We start from the raw sequence: 23,141 nt of genomic DNA on the forward strand, positions 1-23,141 counted from the left end.
AAATTTCTGTGTACCTATGTTACTTATTTCGGTTATTTTTTTATACATATCCCTCGTTAGTCGGAGAACAACGGAAAACGAAATGAAAGCGGACTCTCGAATTGCTAATAAAATGTTTCCTGTATTCCCAATGGTTTAACGAATATATATATAACAAGCGTATTGTGTGAGATACCGAATGAATAATCCACAAATTTAAAAAAGTTTCACTGATCCGCGACTATGGTTCCGCGTTCTTTCTTTATGCAACTGAAAAATTCTGTCCGTTAAAGAAATTAATTAATTGGTACTTTTATTTTATCTATGATGCAGTAAAAGTAGATGAGTAAAATGAAAAGCTTCAAAATTTCATTCGTATTATTAACGGTAATTTGGCACTATTTCTCAAGAAGAATATTGAAAGCTTTGTTATAAAACAATGACGCAAAATCTCGAAATTTCAATGAAAATACGATAAATCTTGAAACTATTCGTTAAATTTAATGAAAAGTAATCGTATATTATCAGCACGTCAGGCAGCACAAATATCAATAATTCAAATTTGTTTCAATTGTTTATTTTCTCCGATTTAATACATCGGTCACGTTTAATTAATTCATAACATGTTTCTTCTTTTTCATAATAATACAACAAATGTTACACATTATTTATCCCCTTCAGACCTGATGCTTATTTCAATGTACTTGCATTGGTTTCCTTCTCGAATATGTCAGAAAATATTAAAACACTGGCAAATAACCATATAACACTTTTTGAGTTTATTTCTAACCGAAAAGTAATATTGCCACCATTTTATTCGAAACACATGTCATTACCGATGATGCATTGTGACAAAATTATAAATTACATCTTCCAGTGAAATCTCTGAGAAGCACAATAAAAATATAATTGTAGATAAAGTATATTATATGTAATAGAGAAAGGAAAGCGGCGATCGATAAGGGTCTCAACCCCTTTACGAATTATCGATATGTCCGTACTAAAATCGATCATGTACAATAGATGCCCACATCTTCTAACACATTGAATATTCCTTTGTTGTTGGGTGAGTGTAAATTATGAAGCATAATTTTACGCAAGAATGAGGTCTGAAGGGTTTAAAATTCAGTTACCTTCGTCGGTGGGAAATTGGTTCACTATTGAGCGATGGTGATCCAGCATTCCATGCATGCACGCACACAGTTTCTCTATTTCCGCTAAGGATGCGTGTTTCGGTAGCGTGGGTGTGCGCGGCGGATCCGTGTGTACATTTGTCATGAAATGTATATTACTCGGTGCAGATAGAGACATCGATTCCTCCGGAGACCGCAACAGTCTCGATATTAGGATTCCTACGATGTATCAGGTGATAACAAGTGATAGTTTGATTGGTAGGCGATGACGCGGTAAACGAAGGTTCACACACTACGCCAATCCCATGGCATTCCATGGCATAGGAATGCCAGAACATTCGAAAAATATTAACTTTTGAACATTGGAAAATTGCCTTGGATCTCCATTTTTAAAATTTTTTTATCGAATGTAAATGATTTACGCAACAATATTATAATCGCTTAACCCTTTGCAGTCGAAAGGTAATTGAACTTCTTCGAATTATCGTGATATTAACTTTAAAACTACTTAATAGTAGACTTTTAGAACTCACCAGTTAATATTAAAAATTAATAGTTGGTAATATTAATACTCTACGGACGAATACCATCGCAATGGCGACTTCGAGCTTTGGTATCCAAAATTGATAGCCAATGAATAATTTAATTATTCAAATGACGAGAGATTGATACGTGGTTTCCTTGTTTTCTAGTATGTAACACTTCAAAGCATGATTTTACTTTTTATGAAATGAGATTTTAGATATTAAGGAAATTCTCACCCAGAGAGGGTCAATATGTATTCTGTATTTGAGTATAAGTGCAACTGCAAATCTGTTAACGACATTTGCATCTAAATATTAATGCGGAATATTATACTGATAAGGAATCGAGACTGTTGAATACGTGTTATTCAGTATTGATACCTATGATATCTATGCATTTGTACCTGCTTGTAGTGCTCTGATAGTTCACTGGCAAGTATCAATAGGGCTTCATCTGTGTAGCTGTAGTCCCAGTCCCCCTGGTTCTTTTCTGTCCCGTACTGTTTCGAGGATAATTCTGTACTGACACTTTAATCATTTCTAGAGAGCAACACTGATATTGATGACATGAATACGCTATGTAAACGGAGTATACACGGGGACCATGCGTCTATAGTTATGCATATGCCTGGTTGTATAATTGCCACGGTGTGCATGCTCCGATATGCGCAAATGCGTGGTTACATATGCATATGTATATTCATATTTAGTGTATTCGATGTGCTTCTTTAATCGGTCTTATGTACAGAGTGGATATATAATTTCATGCGAACAGCTACGTTCTTTAAAGAATTTTTGTTGAAATTATTCGTAACATCGTGATCATGTTATATATAAGTGAAATTTTATTATACGTAGAAAGTGATATTTTTCATGTAAACGTGTCAATGTATGTATCGTATATTGAGTAACGACACCAATTTTGGAACATAAAAGGGTATTAAACTACGTAGGATACACGATGGATAATTTACTCGTGTGAAAATGTGAAAACAGAGTTAATTTGTTAACATAATCGTTTAATCGGGAAACAAAAGCTGCCGGTATTTTTTCGATTCGAGTTTATTATTAATATTCCCGGCTTGAACATAAATTGGAAGTTGATATTAAATACGAGGAAAACATTGTGCGGTTACTCTGATTTTTGAGAGTGTAACTCGATATATAAATTTCATCTCTATGGAAATCCGGATTGCGGAATGATTGTACAGATTAATCATTGGAATTTTAATGAGTTCAAACACGTAGTACTAAAAGTAGCCTTGTCGTGTGTACGGAGAAATAAAATGAAATATGTTTTCATACGAATAACGGAAAACGAATCCATATAAATATTCGAGGTTAAAGGATTATGAAGCATTAAAAAAAAAAAACATCATTTCATTCGTCGTACCGAATTAGTTTTATTTACAAAAGTGAACAGGATTAAAATTGGCACATCTTGACGTACATATATCGAAACGAGTTTATTAATCTCATTTAAAACAACTTACATAAGTAAATAACAATTGGTCAATACTCAAGTGTACGCAGAAGTTACTTTTACATCGAATTATCATGTGCAAATACATCGGAAACGATTATCCGAAGAATCGTAATGAACAATATTTCGCCGATAACGAAGTGTGTACAGAAGATATTTCATAATCACATTAAACAGAATGAGTGTAACAAAAACAATGAATCAGAGATTGATATAACGCAATTCCAGAACAAAGGTACACATTGAAATTACTTCGATCAATTGGCAAAGCGACGTAAACATCAAATGATTCTCGAATTCCCTATGTTCGCGGTCTTTGCGAGACTAGCGAACAAACACTTCGCACTGAACCACCCTACAGCTCGCGTTATTCGCGAGTTAAGCTCTGTCGCTAAAACCTCGCCCTCGGTTTACTACAGCGATTTCCACGTGTTTTTTTCACGTGTTTTCCCAACTACGTAACGTTCACCACCATGGAATCGTAATACTGACACAGGAAGCGCATTAAAACCTCACTTTAACATCATTATTCACATCCATTAACCACGAATCAGAGATTTTTCGAAAATTCCATCTCACTTTTTCAAAATATATTCATCCATAACCAATCACGTTACATACCAAACGACTCTCATTTGTTTCTACCAAGCTTCCGAATATTTCACGAAATATCCATAATGCAACAAGTTCAAAATCAAGTCATTCTATCGTTATCTTTCTTCATCCGTTTAATACATTAAATTTCTCTTTGTCTTTACTGAGCTTCTAAAGATTCACGAAATGATGTATACATAACACAAAGAATATAATATAAGATTATTCAATTGAATTGTATTATCATTTGCACGTTTATCTCCTTGAATGTCACCGTTGTGCAATCACATCGTTCATAACTTCGATAAGTCTGCGAACAATTATCATATACTAGGACGAATTGCTGTAATTTCATTTAACTGGCAGTCGCCGGTGACTCGCACAGGGTTATCGGAAAATCGAGCGCCGGCCACCGGTGACCACCACGATATTCAAACTGTCAAGCTACTGATAATCGACGCAGTTACGGGAAACGGTTCGTATAATTCGCGCAGACGCATCCGTTTGAGATCGCGCGACGGATCGTATGTTTGATAACGCGTCGCTCCGAAGAGATATCCGTATCGGCCGAGTCCGTTGGTACTGGCTGTGTGAAATGAGACGAAGCCGAGGGTTTCGACGAGCGGATCGAACGGGGTCGGTGATTTACTTTCGCCTTCCGTGATCGCCGACGACTACTGTCCACCACGGTCAGTATGTTGCCGCGTGCCGGGTCGCGCGTCGGTATTTGCTCGTGCGTATCGTCGCGACGCATAATGTCGGCTGATCCTTTCGCGTCTGGTGTTTGTAGTGATTAACCCTTTGCATTTGAGAGGTAACCCTTAGTCACCACTTGATTCGATATAGCAATATTATAAAGTCTTATGTAGAATTAAGCTTTGTACAGTAAAATAGCCTGGTTCCTTAATTTACGCGTGTTTTCACATTAGTTGTATTCGAAGAATATCGTATTTCATTGGAAAATTTGGAGTATTTCTAGAAAAAAACATTTCGATGTTAAACTAAATGTACCGGTCGAATGACCGAGTTTAAAAGTTGATCTACAATTCTCGTTGATTTAATTTGATATTAATTTCTCCGTTGACCGAGATTTGAATTTTTGTCTTTCCTTCTGTTTCCATTGAGAAACATTTATCATCTAACTTGTTTACTTTTATTTTGTTTCCATTCGGGTGGTTACTTTGATAATCGGTGTATGCAAAGTGCCGGCACATTTAATGTTAAAGCGTTCGTTACTAGCATCACGTGTTTATGACAATCAACGTTCTGTGTTTTCGCAAAGGAAAGCGAGATACTTTTGTGTACGCTGTTGCTTGAATCGTGATATGGTGTAACGTGTTGAAAGTTAATAAGATTCTCTTTTTATGTTTTATTTGTATTCTATAAAGACGATCTGGTGCATTTAGTGAAATACAGTAACTTCGAAGACTGCCACTAAAGCAACTGCTGATGGCGAATGTGTTAGACCTTGTTCTGATTGGTAGACATTGTTTGTTGATACCTACTCTAAATACAGTGATTGACGAAAGTGTTCGAGTGTTTATCGAGAAGTTGTCAGTACTTTCAATTGTTATAAGTTTGTGAAAATATCGTTTTTTTCAAGGTTTCGCTTTTTTCAAAGAAGTATTGCATCATGTACCAAATAGGCGAGAATGGATACTTTTCTTTATTTGAATTGTGTAGTTCAAACGACTCTACAGATTCTGAAAAATTGTTTGCATAAGTCAATCTACCATGGTCTTCAAGAATCAAATCTTCTTTTTACAATGACCATCTGATACATGCTGTACGATTTTTTGTTACAAAGTTACAACAGTTCAAAGTATTAAGAATATTTCGTCAAATGTTCGAACATTGATGTACAACTTTTTCGAAATTGTTTTAATGCAGATGATACAGTAAATACACCTCGCACGGTAAACTTTAAAAAAGGATTTTTCAGTATATCCTCTGCCAATAGCCTTCTATTCGAACGGAAAATAAAATACAGACCAATATTTATTAGCGAACTGTTACTGAACTTGAATTCTATCTCCCGTTATTTGCGGATTGTCCGCGGACACGTGTTCGCGGACGATCGCCTGTCAATCTGGACTAGGCTTTAGCCGAGTTGTTGTGTGAGAGCACGTGATTTCTTTCCAATCAACGAAATGTGTTAGAGAGGAGCCACCGTGGCGACGTCAGGTTCCGTTATTTTCCCATCCGCGAATTTTCCAGCGGCGAACGGTAAGAAAATTGCTTTGTTTAACGCCGAAACGTCACCAGTTCTGATTTGCAACGGTCGTTAACCCATTTACGGTGCCGAGCGCTTCGACTATGTGTGCGTGGATGGAGGGTGGTCGCGCATTGGCCGGCGGTTGCCTCGTAAACGAATAGTGTAAGAAAATAGTGTTGGGAGAGGGTTTAATGGCTCTATTGGAATTTCAATGTAAAGCAATTTTTGAGATCCATAATTGTCATGGTGTCGATGGTATTGTAAATCGTTTCCTGTTATGTTGATAGCATTGTTACATCGAGAATAAACTGAGGGATGTATGTTTGGTAAGGTGGCAGATAAAATGGCGAACTAGATGCAGGTTATCGATTCAGATTTTTTTAATTCTCTGTATAGATAATAGAAAAGAAAAAAATGTAAATAGTTTCTGAAGTATATTGCCGATTATAAAATTATATATTCTGGTTCTACAATTCTTCTTGAAGGGAATTAACCGAAAATGTGAAAGACAGTTTGAAATTCGAAAATTCACTAGATTGAATTACTGCGATAACATCGTTGAAGTCGACGATTCAGGGAACGCGAATAAATTATCGAACATTATGGAATCCTCAAAATTTCCGCAAAATTTTTAAATGCAATATCAAACAGACGCAGCTGCATATAAAATGGGGAACTGAGTAAAAGGTCGATAAAATATATATCTCTACCCGATCAATTTACGCATCGGATTTCATTAAACTTTACGCTCTGCATAATTTACATTTTGAACAAATCTGTACCTACAAAGTGTCAATAATTCTTTCACGTGCAACAGAAATTTGCCAAATATTTAACTTCGTCGCAGCGTCAATTTCAAGAGAACTTTATCATTAAACACACCAGTTACAGATGCGTTTAATTAATTCTCTAGCAACGAGAGAAACGTTCTCTCAAACAAATATTTTTAATTGATTTAATTAATACTTTAACAATAAAAGGGAAACATCCTCGCGAAGAACGTTTTTAATCAATTTAATTAATTCTGTAACCGCTAAAAGCGAAACGCTCTCGCAATCAATTTCTTTATTCATAAACGACAATACCATTTTGTCGAGGTATTAATAACTCAACGATCAGCAACGTATTCCAATAACAGCAGAAAGGTCGTCGCGCAGAGAGAGAGTTGGGGGGGTAGTCGCAACGTAAACGGATCAAAGAAACCGTTTCCACTCGCGGAACGAAAACGTAATTGTTGTAATCAGCCGGCCTCGTGACGACTGGTTTCGTAACTGTATCGATGGTGCTCGCGACGAGGAAGCTCGGAGTCGACCACTGGACGGCGTTTCGCGAATGCCCGCCAGCTTCGTGATAGCAAACGCAAGTTTTTTGGCTTCTTTCTTGTCGTACTGTTACGGCATGCCCCAGTAACCCGGAGTGGTCTGCCGGTCGACTCCCGGTGGACGACCAGTCCCTCCGACATCGATTGGTCGCCCTTAGAGCACCCAATCCGATGGACATGAACGCGTGCACGGGTCAACGTATGTACCTCCGATCATACATCTCTCTTTAGTGGTAAATAATATACTTCGAGCAGTGTGTAATGGAGTGTACGAAACCGGGAAACGCTCCCAGGGTTTTCAATTTCACTCGGTCGCTCTTCCGGTTAGGTTTTCCGCGCCCGGAGGTAGCTTCTGATTGGATAAGTAGGTAGAAAGAACTTGTTGAGTATATCGAGTGACATATCAGCACTTCATTAGATAAATCGGTTAACTCCGCAAGACAAACAGTGGAGAAAAGTGATGCAATAGCTAAACTTTTATTTTTAGTTTCCTTTTAAATAGGAAATTGAGTAATCACTAAGGAATGTGTTTGTGTTTCATTGTTATAGTTGCTTTAATCTAACGAATATTTGAGGTGTATAAAATAGTACAACTTTGAAGTGGTTTTTATTATTATTGCAAGTCTGCGTGGCTAAAAGAATTTTTATTTCGTGATGAGAAGATAAGAAATTGTAGTTTAGGCATGAGAAGTAAAGAGTCAATGAGACGATTTAACGATCAAATTTTAACAAATTCGAAAAGTGGAGTTAATCGATTAGGTCAGTGAGCGACTCATATGTTGTTCATTTTTACCTAATGTTATAGGAAGCAGTGAGTGAAGCTTTATTCCCCTGTGTGAAGGTATTTAGTTTGGTATTGCAATTATTTGTTAGAGCTGAAGATTACTTATTAACAATAGGTTAAAATTTTTAATTTTCAATGTTTAAATGTGAAAATTTAAATGTTTAAATTTTTAACAATAGAATAAAGTGTAGAAGAACGTCTGTAACTCCAGTGTTGAGTGAAGATACATTTGTTTCTACTATCACTATATTCTAAAATATAGTGATATCATTGATACATTCATATTGACTTGATTTCAAAGTATAAAATTAAATATTCGATTTCAGTCTTCTCTGATAAACAATTTACGAATATAGTCTCCACCATTAGTTTCTTCAGTTTATATTTTACAACGTCTCTATTTCAAACACTAAAGAATTCTACTTTCTCCAACGTTGATTCCAAAAGAAGCAACAATATTCAAACACTCCAACATAAACAAAAATTCCAACGAAACGCCCGAGTTTAAATGCTCGAAACCACTCACGTTCTCGCGGATAAACATTATCGCGTTACTCTGATCAAACGCTGTTTGCGTAGGTTTACTCGGCGCCGTGATACGATAGCCGCCTATCAACCCCGACGATCCATTCATTTTTTTTTCTTGCTCGTCACCGCTTTCGTCCCGAGTGGACCAATTCGCCCCCCCCCCCTCTTTTTTTCCCTCTGCCAGCGCGACAAGTACAAAGCGGCCCTATTAAGCTATAACCCGACGGCGACGGTTTTACGTCTGCTTTGCAGGCCCCGTGGAAAAGAATAAGGACATCCACGAAAATACGGCCGGCAGTTTCGGGAAATTACGTACAGGGGTGGGAAACGGGCTAAAGCTCTCGATGGTTTATCGTGAATTTATCGAAATAGCTTCTAGGCTCTTCACCGCGACTCGTTCCACGGTTTCACCGTTCTTCTCCCTGCCTTTTCGCAGTCTCGTCGCGCTTGCGCTTCCCTTGTCATCCTATCTCTCGTTTTTTTTCTTCTTTTTATTCCGCGCCGCCGACGGGGTTGACGTTCCCGTGATTGTTTTTGAAGGGAAAATCTAGTTTACTATCGTGACGACGTATTATGGCCGCGGCGCGCGGCGAAATGCGATTTCGCGCGGGGATAGTTTCATGGGTTCCGTTCGGGTGAAAGGGCGGCCGCGTTGTTAAGTAACACGCGACGAGCGAACACTGTAAAGAGGTTCGCTTGTTGTGCTCTTTTGAATTGCGCATTTCAATGGGCACGGGCACGGCTAAAAACGAGCAGCGGGAGGGGAGGGGCCGTTGGAAATCTCGCGAGGGAAATACGCGGTGCGGCCTCGGACGGATCTGTTAATATTGTTCCACGTTCGGGAGGAAAATGCAGATAGAGACGTTGGTCGCTCGATATTTTGCTATTCGGAGGAAGGAAATGTTTGTTTCGACGATATGCAGATGATTTCGACCTATGATTTCCCTGATTGGCTGCTGAACGAAATATTTTTTGTGGGATTCGAATTCTATGGAATGATTTCATAAAATAATTTGTATGTACGGAAAAGATATTTAAATAGTATTTGATTGGAGGAAATCTGTTTGTATATTATAGTATATAGCTGTGATAAAGGTGTATCTTTCTGGTAAGAAACACTATTTTGTTCAATATCGGACTAGTTGTACGAAACTATTGTTATATGGAAATCTCCGAAGTGCAATTGTACAGGGGGAGAATCATTATATAATGCCTTAACTGTGATTTGCAATTCAAATGAATTTTTTCCGTGCCGAAGCTCTTTAATGGTTACCATGTTTCCTCTTACTCAAACAAGTTTACCTTCCTTTCTTTGCTCGTTTAAGAGGAGGTTAAATCAGTGCGATAAATTACACCCCTTTGAATTCAATAGTAACGTAGAGTCGACTCCGCTCGAAAGTAAGAAATTTATTTGACCGTGAAGAGGTCTCGAAAGGGTCGCAAATAGTAGCTCGTTTGTTTTTCTGGACGGAAATCTGGGGGTCGTAAGTTTGTGGATTTACGATTGTCTAATATCGGCTTTTAATTCGAAGCAGGTTGATTTCTTTCATTCGATTATTTTTATCTAACAAACTTTTTATGTAACAAACCGAAAACGGTAATGGTCTCTTGAAAATTTTATTACAAGATCTTTGTCTTTGAAAGAAGCATACAAATTTCTATCCTGTTCTTACCTTTTAAACGAATTCATCCCTTATTACTATCATTTAAAATAACCACGATAATTCTTAAAACAATCACCTCTGTATTTCTCGTTTCTTCCCCTCGTTTCCCATAAAAAGCACTCGACCCCGTTACACAGTTATAACTTCTATCAACCATTGCGCTCTTGCAATTTTTATTTCAACAGAGTTGACGCTCCAATTGTAAATAATGTAACGAAACGTCAGACAGTTGCCGGTTCTCTTCCTCAGAGAACACGGCGTCCCCTCTCCCATGGTGCAACTAGGACGCGCAAATGCGCCTCAAAGTTATAATGACCTAGTCTCTCGTATGGCAATGAAGGGATTACCAAAGAGCAGGAATCGAACTTCGTGCTTAATTTATGGACTCAGCAAACCATGCAGATATCGGCTTATCGAAGGTGGCGTGGAATTGCGCGGAAATTATTCAAGTGCGAAGGATCAAATTGCATAGTATAAAAGGAAAATCGGTATCATAGTCATTACTGATTCCCCCTTCGACCCCCGATCGCTGCTAATTTCCACCAGCGACTCTCGCATTCTCAGCGTACGCCGTTGCGGATGTTCGCGTATTTATTCGTAACGATAATATTTGATTTACGCTGGTCAAGCTTGATACCTTTTTTGTAAAATTTCGGGCTTCCCCTCCGCGCTCGATGCGTGTACAATTTTTTTTTGTCACGCTTCGTTCATTTCTCGCGCGGCCGGAAAAAGTGCAAAAATTTCGAGGGCGGCGATAGAGAGAAATCGGGCGTAACTCGGTGATATAAACTGGAAATATGAACGACCGCGGAAAAATGATACTAGGAAGGTTCGTTTCCGGATTAATCCCGAGATTAACCCCGGGCTAGGAACACTGGCGCCGTTACGTGCCAAAGAGGAGACGATATAGGAGATTGAACGTCCAGACTAATCTTGTTCGAAATTAAGCGGCTTATCTTTCCTTGATATAGTGGCCGTTTCCGACCACTTAGTGGCCTCTTCGCGGGGAAAGTCGCTGCGTCGTCAATAGCGGCGAAAAATTTGCTCGGCCATTCCGTTTTATCTGCCGACTTTATTTTAAGCGCCGCAGTAACCCACTGGGAAAGAAAGGTACCTCTATACGGGGCTACAACCTGCTATCTTCCTGATTCGCTGATGATGTACCAACGAGGCGGGGGACTATCAATTCTAGAGGGGGGCGAGTTTTTCGCAACGGGAATCTCTGATTCGCTAAATGTAATTTTGCACCGGAAGCTCAAAGGGAATACGCTTGACGTGTGTGAAAATTTATTTTTTAGTTCATTTCTACGTGACGCAATTTGATATCTGGATTTTCCGTCCTTTGACTTTCAATTTATTTTTGTAGTTTCGATGGCGGGTGTTATTTTCCGTTTTAATTATTTCTGAATGAAAATAAGGGTATTGTATTTTTCGACGTAGATTATCGTGAAAGTTTAATATTTTAAGTTATACGTTGAATTATATTATTTTCTAATTCATTTAAATTGCTGAATATTTGAATTTACGGACTACATATTTTAATTTTATGAAGCTGGGCGACAGCTAAGTTCGTTTAAATGATTATGTTCTTTTTCATTGAAGAACGTAGTTAAAAAGATATCTAATATGGAAGTTACCGAATGTATGTTACAAAGTGATTCTGAAGCCTTCTAGTACGTTGTACATGTAAATACACACCTGCATGGATTACATAAGCTATTTTGTTTCACTGATGTGCTGAATAATGACTGCTAACGACATTGAATGTCCTCACTTTGTCGTTCACGGTAGGTCAGAAATGATCCATTATTAGCTGTTCGAAGGTTAATTATCCGTGTCGCAGCACCCTTTCCGCCTTCCTAGTTCTTTTTCGTAGGTCTGAAATTCCCGACTCCACAATACAGTCCATTGAATTTAAACGTGGCCTTTCTTTTCCAATTCCGCAAGATGCAGACCTATACTTTTAATTAATTTTAACTGGCACGGTTCAATCAAGTCATTGAATATTAAACCGGAAATATTTCGTTAGTATTTAAACGTACCAATCGACGATTTCCAATTAATTAAATTTAATTTGAGAACTTCGGAAAATACCGCTGTGCAAATAATTCGTGTTACGTAGCTTTTCTTGAGACGATCTGACGTTTTTTTTTTATATAGTCGAATTTGTCATAAAAGATATAGAAAATATATTTTATATTACTAACGTAATTATGTAATTATGAAAAACATGAGGTTTCATTAGAGAACCCCCGATTAACGTCTAGGATTTATCACGGGGAATTCGATTGTGTGGTTTCAAGCGGATACAGGTGTTTTGGGTGTTTCATGCAATACGATAGTATTCTGCATAATTTGATCGGGGACAGGTGTGCAATAGAAATCGAGACTATTGTTGGAATTTCGCTTTATTCGCGTTTATTATATTAAGAGAAAACGCGTACAGAATTATATTACGCATTCCTAGAATCGTTTGAGTATAGAAATTAATGTGATTCTATTTCATGAAATTTATCATGGACGCTGGTCGATAATAAAATGGCAACAAGAATTTAAAATTATTGAACAACTATCGCCTTAACTAAGCTGTACCTGTTAAGCACATTTGAATAGATATTATCATAAAACCACATCAAACTCATTAACGACAGAGTTAAGAATTTTCCGTGGTTCTCGTAGACGCGAGATCGATATGCAAATATCAAGTCAAGCTGATCCCACTTGCACGCCCATTGTTCACGGTGGCCTCCGTTCGGAACAAAAAGTTTGAACTGGAAGGAGATTAAGGTGGTTAATGGCCATTGATCGAGTCATCGATCAGACGCCTATCAGCCGCAAAAGTTCGAGGACGCGTTCACCGTATGCAGAACGGATCTATGACCGATATGGGACGCGTCAAAATCCAATAGTATTATCCTCACATCCGTTCGGTACATGAAAATGATACCATCAGACATTCCCATTCGTTGCGCTCGACAGTAAGATTGACATTGACAAATGATGGTTATGGCCATTAGTTAATCCCGTTAGTTGTCAAGTAACACGACTGTCAGGATGTAATAGGGAAATAGTTCGTAAGCATAAATATTACACTCTTAGTTGTGCGTTAGATCCATTTCTTTATTCTGCTGACGATATTGTTTCGGTGGACTGCTTTAGCATTAAAAATTCCAATTGTATCAATTAGAATACTATTACATTAACTTTGACACGATTTCGTAAATTTCTCATTAGCTGATGATCGTCGTCTTTCATATAATTAAACAATAATTTTATTATTCAGATACTATACAATTCTTTATTTAGATATTACTAAAGGAATGTCTCCATCTCTTCTTTCAATTGTTTGCTAACATTTTTAGGAAAAGACAACCGTGTCGGCGCAGTAGAGTAAGAAACTCGCCTTTAAATTTTTTCCACCTCGAACTTGCCAACTCGAAGTGAAAGTATGTCGCGGAAGCTCTCGGACGTGATGAAATTATGAGGCCGGAGCGTATTCCAGACGTGACGCTCGCGTCTCAGCGCTTTTCATCTTCCCCATTTCTTGCTCCTCCATCTTTCTTAAATTAACTCCTTCTCGCCCTCACTTTGTTTGGTCTATCCCCGCGAAATGCCGGCGAAACGCCATTGTTACGCTTCAAGTGTTCACTTTTCACGCGAGTTCTTCACGATGCGCGGTTACTTAAGTATAACGCGCGAACAGGTTCATTAGCTCTTGAAACCCGTTTATCTAAACCGTTCTACTTCTTTTCATCTATATCTCCCCGCGATATCCTCTGTGTTTCATTTCCAACCTAATTAAAATTTTATCCCACTTAAACTGTTTCCGGTATTTTCCATTACTGCAATCTACTTTATATTGTGAACAGTTCTTAAAATCCTTAACACTCCAATATTTAAATCAAATATTAGAATATTCGTCTGTTTCAACAATCTCACAGAATTGATGAACTTCAGACATTCGTTTATCAAATTTTTATCTATAGTCTTACGAAAAATATCAACGAACTATCTACCTATCTTGGCGGTAGCAATGTTAATTATATTAAAGTATCCAGAAAGAGTTACGTATTTTTCAAGCAAGGTGTCCTAAATGTTGGATGTCCCCATTAATTCATCTAGTACAGACAATATCCATCAAAAGTTCCTTTCAGTAACATGCCATCGTTACACGGAACGACAATTTCCAAGCATTTTATCATCACGCGAACTAACTTTTCATATACATCTTTCGAGACGAACGATATAAACCTTCATAACTACGGCATTTCCGGCTGTGCATGAACGCAGAAGATCTCCAGTTAACGTCGAGTCGTATATCGCGTCGCTGTCGACGTCGACAAATAAGTCGAGGTTCTTTTTTCGACCGAGTATATCATCATTTTCGTAGCTATTCACATTTTTGCCCGCACACACATTCCCCAGAAATTCACACACGTCTTTATCCGTTTCCTCGATACCGACTGCATTTTTGGCAGGGATTCATCGCTGACACTTTCGCAAACGATCATCTAATCCATCGAAAACCTTTTTCCAACCACGCCGCTTATATCCTCGTTTCTGAACAACTGTAAACAAATATTTCACTTGTGAAGGAGAACTCCAAATCTCCTTCGAAGTATTCACCGTTGACTAATGGTGGTTCGGTATCAAGCTACTACTCGACACGTACGAATTCCCAGTTTTATGGATACACATTTTCAATGAAACTTATACCGTTATAATATTTCAACATCCAACGCAATAATTACGTTATTTAACTTCCCAGCAACTCACAAACCATATCGTTTCAATTTCTTCTTCATTGATAGGATTGACTCATAACCGAATATACTCGTATCTACTAAACGATGAACAGACAAATGTATTAACAAATCAGATTATTGCTTATTAGACTCACATATCTCTAAATTACAGTCCAGATACAATTGTTTAAAAGTTAATTCTGTCCTTCAGTGTTTAACACGTGACCGCTACGCAAATTTGGTTTTGTATAGTAATAACCTATTCCTTCTTAACAGAATCAGATGGTATTAGAAATAATTAATTATACGATATAATATTATTCATATTACACGACTATCTAGCTACTTATTTCACTAAATATTTTTATTCAGCAGAATTTTTTTATTCCAATCGTTCTCAGTAATAGAGAATCTCCAGTTATCGGTGACCTCCGTGGCAGTCAACCTGTTAAATACGTAGCTGTAAACGGAATCTGATTTCGTCGTATAGGTTATGTGTGAAGACATACATCGAGCAGGTCTTAGGGGTTAAGAATAATTGCTTCCCCGGAAGATGGACACGAATTAGTCACGTCCAGGCAAGGAGTCCAGGTGGCTCGTAAATCACTGTCATCAATAACATTGATCTTTGTCATCGATTTTAGCGGCACCGGCACAATGGTATCTGGTTCCGGAAACACGGCACTCGCCTCCTGAGGTGAGACCCTGTTTATCCGGACGGGACAAAGCGACTGAATCCATTCAAGTAGCCGCGCATGCTTTCGCTATTAACGCGACTTCACCGATGAGCCATCTGTCAACGTGAAATTTCGTACGTTCCAGCGACGGTTGTTCGTCGGATTCCAGCCACAGGCTGCTCGAACAATACCTTGCCTAGGTTCCTCGGCCGCGTGTTTGACAGGGAAGTTTACCAGAGATAGCGGAAAGCGTCGAGTTCACCCGCTCCCGTACACTTGTCAATGATCAAAGGGTGCGCCAGATATTGTATTCACTTTGATTTATCTTCGACCGCAATCACCGACTGTTTCCTATTATTAGACATGTATTATTTCACGAATAATTCAGCTGCGTTCGATAAATCACACTCGATGGATTCTGTATTAAAGTGTATACACATTGATGTTGAAGCTTGGATATAGGAAAATGTTGGGGCTTCCGGTAGATCTTGAAATTGACTAACCAATGATGCTTCGAATCTGAAATATTATGGAACCAGTACTTACTTCATGATTATATTAGAATTAATTGGTGCATTTTAATATTTATAACTGAGGTGAGTGTGAATTGGTAGACGTCTGGATTGTTAGGTTCAAGTTGTAATTTTCACCGTGAGTTTTTAATGAATCATAGGATTTTCTGGGAAATCCATTATTTTTCGCCATTCGTACTTCTACAGTAATGTACGTGCTCATAACTTCCTAACAAAGAAAGAAGGTTACATGTAGACTCATATGTCAACTTGTACAAATAACGTAAAAGAGAGTAACGACGGCAAAACCCTGAGCAAATATGACTCAGGGGGCTGTCAGGCAGACGAAATCGAGACTAGTAGTTGATTTACTGCGGTTTCTGTGGGACGATACGCACGATATAGCATGGTATGTTAGATCCCCTTTGGTTGGATTTATTTTAGGGTCGCAGGGAGCTGGGAATGGTTTATTTGGTTACAGGTCAAGATTCTGAGTTGTTGAAAGCTTAAGTTGCTGCGATCATGTATCATCCCTCGGGTGAAGCCTCACTGTTCCTGCATCTAACTTCTATTTTTCACGTTTTAATAAAAAAAAGAGGCGGAGGGGAATGCCTTATGGTTTTTAGAATATTTTCATAGGAATTGTGGTGTAGTCGGTTATGATGTGGAAACTGAAAGTTCCGTTTAAGGGCTGAGCTACAATTTTGCGGGCGTCAAACGTTGTAAACTGCTGTCGCATTCCCATGTAACAGGATTCTAGCGGTTCCAGCATTTACGGTTACGTGTTACGGAAACTTGATGTTTAGACGCAACGCTCGCGGCGATGAATTTCGAGATTCAGGATATCGACGTTATTCCTGTCCGGCCCGTTGTCTGCACCGCTCGTAATGGAGACCGCTAAAATTTCATCGTTTCAAAGCTCACAACTAAGCCACGCCACTGTAACATTCATTTCGGCTAATTGCTTAAGGCTATTCTGTACATCTGATTTAAGGATGCTTTACATATCCACCATTAGATATAGGTAACTGTGTACTTACGTACCTAGAAAATGGTTGCTCAGTTCTCTCATCTAAGTTAATCAATTCATTCTCCCATTCACGATAAACATCTCATTCTATTTTCTACAAATCTTTAATTCTAAAATTCCATTGCGTCGCAAACCTATCTTTCTTTTTATTATTCCAAATAATATCATCTTGCAATCTATACATACGCTCAAAATGATATCAATTATCTCGTTAGTAAGACAATGTTTCATACAACATTAAACGCAAATATTCTCCATGATAAAAATTCTAGATGTAAATCGTTACTACAAAACTACCCGAATGTTGTTACTATGATATATCTATTGTTACAGAATCCTACAATACTTAATCCCATACTCGTAAAATAACAAAGTGCGAAGATTAATCGAATAACCGGATATTCCCAATGATTCCGACAAAAATATTACAAAACGGAACTCGGATTTTGGAAACCGATATATTTACGCGTCCAAGGAGAAAGCGGTGATTTCCCGTGTATAAACGAAATACGAAGCAGCGTACATCAAACCCGCAATGGCGGCCGAAAATGGTCCGTTCGCGTTTGTTCGCGGTGTCGCGGCGGGAATTTTAAAAACAGCAGAAATTACGATACTGACCGCCGTTTCGTATCATCTGCATGTTTGAACGGAGCCAGCGTGTTTATTTTGCAATAGTCGTAGATAAATATTCACGGCACGGTTTATCCTCACGGACGCGCCGCTTATAACCCTCCGCGGAAGCCGTACTCCCGTTACAAGCGAGATAATGGACCGCCGCGTGTATAACCACCTATGCCGCTGGCTGGGTGCAATGCGATTTATATGAATCATAAATAGACGCGTCATACACGCTGACCATAATTTCGACCCTTTCGCGAACGCGCGTCGTTTTTTTTTTTTCATCTCGCCGACGTTAAAGGCGGGACGGAAGAGGCGGAGCGCGGGAAATTCGTGTTTTTTATGCTGCTTTCAGCTTCAGCTCGCGGCGAGCGATCATTAAGGCGTAAGTGGAAAAAATGGTCAGGGACCGATAGAAGAGTTCGTAAATCTTTACTAGTTTTCACCGCTAACGATTCCCGGGCGCCATTGAAATCGTATGTCGCGCGGCGACATTAGTTTCGCGGTTCGATTTTGACAGGTTGCGTTATCAGATATTCGATGAGAGGAATCACGATAATATTGATTGGTGGTTCGCTCGGGTTCGCGGATTCAAATTAAAAACTACGAATTTCGATGTGTTGCCAAAAGCCAGCTGCCTGGAATTTGTGTAACATTCTAGTAAATTACAAATTCATATTTTTCGTAGTTGTACTATACATTTTACCAAGCTGTAACATATATCAATGATAGGAATTACTCGCTATATTATTCCACAACGATTTAATGAAACTCGAGGAATATTAGTTAGATGAACTACTTCCACATCATTTCAACAAATAAGTTTTACTAAACGTTTACACGGCAGTCTACTCTGTTGCTGTTGATAATACAAACACCTATCCGCATACTATCGCCCGATTAGTTCACTAAATATCCTAAGACCATTATTAGGTGTCGTCTTATTACCCCGCGTTCAGCAATCCCCAGGAATCCGCGCTATCGATTCCTCGTGTTAGATCAATGCACTATTCAGACGTGAATATTATTGCGCGATCACGAATCGATTCGTTCGTAGCGATCTTCGATACAGATTCGGCTTACCGTCTTAGGATCTCGGGGTGAGCTGATTAACTGTACCTGCAACAAAGGGATCCGGGCTTATCGTCGCGGATGAATCGGAATCTCCGCTTCGAGTTGAAAGCGATCGTTAGGATTCGAGTAAACAACGAGAAAGGAGTCTCCGCGGAGGAGCCGGGGACGCGAAGAAACTGACAGAATAAAAAAGGAAACCGGCGAGCACGATAACGAGTCCAAGTCCTTTTCACCGGTGCTTACGAAAGAATGGGTTCAGCCGGGTCGAACGAGCTGGAATCGGGTCGCTCAGTTTCCCCGGAATGTTCATTAACCGTCAGTGAATTATTCAGCGAAGAGACCCGTAAAGGATTTCCGATTTTCGTATCTGACGCGAGGAGTCGGCTACGGTATCGGCGACGTTTTATCCCCCGGGACGACTGTCCTACTCGCGCGGCAGGAATTTCTTTCTCCCATTCCGGAGATCCCGTTCACGGGGGAACGACGGCGGAACGATCGCTTATTCGTCAATGCTCGATCGTCCGTTCGCCGATAATCATAACGAATGAATGGCATAAGCCATGAGCAGATTCGAATTCGAGATGAATTCAAATTAAAGAGACGTTAGCCGAATTTGAAGGTGGAGTGGAACAACGGGGTTTCATTGGGATTCGTAATTTATGCGATTCATTTGAATATTCACGCGGAAAAGGTTTACCGGGCGCATTGATTAGATTGGGAGTTATGGGTTATTTCGGTCGAGCGGAGAGTGGATGGATCGGTTATAGGAATGATTGGTTTTTTGTAGTTTGGAATTCGATTTCATTAGGGATTTTGCAAATACTCGGTTTTGTGTACAGGTTTTTTTACTTGAGCATCTGAATTATTTCCTATATGTTCAAAATCATTTACATCCTATTTAATCAATTTTTTCTTACTTTCAATAATAACGGGAATAATTTAAGTGCTCGAGTTAAAATTGATGCTCTGTAAATGAGCAAATATTCGAGTACTAGAAATAGTATTTACTGAAATTTGTGGTATTTGAAATTTATAACATTTGGTATCTACTAAAAGCATCGAATGAATACTATTATAATTTCAAATATGCTATTAGTTTGTCATAAAATTTTCCAGCATTTACTGTCTAATAGTGAAAGATTATACGTGGAGGTCTTCCGATTCGATAGCTATAAATTTTGATTTGGAACTTTCCGCTTTTCTATTGACGAGTGTCCTCGGTGTTGCGATCGATCATACGGGAATGCTAGATGACAGAAATATTTTTACGTTTTGAAAATTTCCGGATTGAGCACAGCACATGGCGAGGTCCTTTGGTGCTATCGAGCAGTTACTATAGTTTCCTGTTATTTTTCAGCCGACCTCTGCCTCCTCAGCGTTCGAAAACTTTTTAATAAAGGACCAAATTGGCGAAAACACTTCGCGAAGAAATATCCAAAGAGTGGTTTTCTTTTCTTTTCATTGCGGATCCCCTTTTCCCCGGCGTACCTCGATTTATTTTCCCTGGGAACTCGTTGGCGTTATTGAAACCTCTCCCTTAACTACTGTTTTCGTGGACTTTCAATACTGTTTGATGGTAATTCTGCCGCTGCTTTCAGCGGAAGCTGCTCTGGTTACATTATTCTGGGCTTCTTGCTTTAAAAGAGCTGGGACGAAGAGTCAAACACGCCATCTGAAGTAGCAAACAATTATTCGGAAAGATATTCAGACACTCAATAATGGTCTGTGTTTGTGAAGTTGCATCCCAGATATTAGAAAGCCATTGTATTTAAACATTTGTCTATATGTTTCGTAAAGCAATAGTATAAATACGATTAAAGGACATAGTTAAAAAGATATCTTGTGTAATTATTAAGTAATTACACTACAAGGATATTATAAGAATTAATTGATCTGTAGACTTTGTAATTCTATATAATTGCTTACATAGAAAGTTAAATTAGCAGTAGGTAATTCCAATTTATTATTTACAACTCGGATAGTTTTGTAAACTTAATATAATTTATGATAATGTAAGTATGTATGAAGAAATACAAGTAAGTATGAATGACGTAGATTTATGACGACTAAATACTGACAGAATAACTTGTAAAGTAGAATGAAATGCAGGCAATCGGATAGCTCGTTTTGCATAAATAATAATTGAAGCAACAATTCAGCATAAAATACAGTGCCATAGATAAATGCAGATACATAATTCTGCATTTGGTATATAGGGCTTATAAATATATATTGTGCACAATATATTCCTGAAGCATAGACAAACACAACAGTATGGGGCGATTGTACGCCGACGCTCTAGTAAAAGTGGCTCACGGACGGCACTACTCGTAAAATCTGACGCTCTTGTTCGAACGAAGTACGGAAATGAAAGTTCAGGTGATCTTCGATTTATAGAAGGACGTGACGAAGGTCTTCGATTTATCTGGCAATATTCCACTGTAGCTTTTACTAAATTACTTTATCAGAAAAAATCAGAGAAAAGTAGAAGAACGTAATGTTGATAGAAATATTAATACAGACCTAAATTCAGAAATTTGAAAAACAAGATGATGTTCTACCATTTCTTTGGAATAAGAAATCAAAAGTACACATAAAAAATTGCAGAATATATTTGCATATGTATGCATCATATTTTCTATACATTTTGACATTTTATTGTGTTATATAATTCTTAGAGTGACCAATTAAAAGAAATACCAAAATTTTGTTTCGAAGTAAGGAAGTCTATCGAAAGATTTGTTCAAGTGAAATTTATGTAATGCATATAAATACAACAATTTCTTGTAATTTGAAGTATTTTATACACATGGACGTCCATTCGAAATGTTGTTGGTAACAGAGAACGAATATTTATGGTCGTTAGTCTTCGTCGTGGCTGTCTTTGCCATCCCACAGGCACAGAGAACGATTTCACAGTAACGTGGATCCTTTAAACCTCAGTCAAATGCCTTTTCAATACGAGCACTGTGACAGACGTGTGTCTATTTCTGCGATGATCGTGAAGTACCAGCCAGCGAGAAACTTTTGTTGACTCTGTAGAACCTTCGGCGAATTCACTGTGACCCGTTACAGCTGAATAAATGGATGAAAATGCATTGTAATCGCGTTATTCCAGAATTTATCATTGTTAGTGAAAAGTTCGATTGTACATAGTTGTTACGTACAGAATATAACAAATATTTTAATACCGAGTGTCACGCGATAAAGCAATTAGTATCATTAGTTAAGACTCGACAACCGTACGTCCTCAATTTGAATAAATAAATGAATAGCTTCGAAATGTCAATAATATTGACTTGATTCCAAATGTCGATTCTCATTAGTATTAATACAATATTTCAGTGATAGAGGTTCATTATGTGATTAAATATAATTTATAAACATGGAGGGCCCGAATAAAACAATATTAATACAGTTTGACTGTGATGAAAAATTGTCTAATACTTCATCAAATAATAGTTATTGCTATTATATTCTATATCTATTTTAAACGAAAAAAAGATATGGTATGTAAATATTTTCTGTCCCCATTTCACTTGCCTCAAACATGAGACTCTTGGTTTGAACGCGTCCTATGTTGTCTGGTTTTGGTAATCTTATTTCACTTGGTATGAATGAAAAAATCTTGTTTTACGTTGTCTGCTGCTAGCCATCTTATTCTACGCCGTGTGGCTTAGACAATCCCATCCAATTTCATTGAGATAAGACGACGTCCTTTTACCTTGTCTATCTTGCACAATCTGTTCTTACTTGATTTGCCTTTCGTTATATTGTTACCTAGTCTGACCCCGGTTACCTACGTTCACTTAATTCAGCGTAATTTAAATGACCCGATGTTTATTCATAGTCTTTCATTTTTAGCATAAATTATTAAATAACTGTCTGCCATATTCAATCTAGACGACTGTTTCCTGACTGCGGTTGAATTATATCATTTTATTCTACATAAACGAGAATGAAGTATTTTTACGCAACAGATACATTCCTATAATTGTTGCTTATAAAAGAATAGCACGTCATATAATGTGCCTGATAATGCTCACACTTAAGAAATCTTCTGCCAGCTCTGTCTGACTTATGATGTCACATTCTACTGCGGCCGATCAGCACATAATCATTGTACTTAACGCTAGAGCTATCGAGTATTTAATTCGACATAATTAATAAATATTGAGAAATTATATTCATCGTAGTATGCAAGAGAAACTATTAACTTTTTAATAATTTCGGATGTTTAACACTTTTATTATACTAATA

General features: G+C 38.1%; 1 protein-coding gene across 7 annotated transcripts in view; it reads left to right on the top strand.

Annotated features, from left to right (window-relative positions):
* The window catches only part of KaiR1D (Kainate-type ionotropic glutamate receptor subunit 1D), a 312,990-nt gene that overhangs the window by 27,138 nt on the left and 262,711 nt on the right, over positions 1-23,141 (top strand). Inside the window, exon 1 of one of the 7 annotated variants that reach the window (XM_031971501.2) lies at positions 4,378-4,527. The exons of 5 other annotated variants lie outside the window; for them this stretch is intronic. The gene's annotated coding sequence lies outside the window, so the exon portion shown is untranslated. Of the gene's footprint in view, positions 1-4,377; positions 4,528-7,297; positions 7,449-23,141 lie in introns of those variants that run through there. One more of the 7 variants, XM_076365257.1, reaches the window with a different exon arrangement.

This window comes from Nomia melanderi, chromosome 2 (genome assembly GCF_051020985.1).
Source record: "Nomia melanderi isolate GNS246 chromosome 2, iyNomMela1, whole genome shotgun sequence".
Lineage (NCBI taxonomy): Eukaryota > Metazoa > Arthropoda > Insecta > Hymenoptera > Halictidae > Nomia > Nomia melanderi.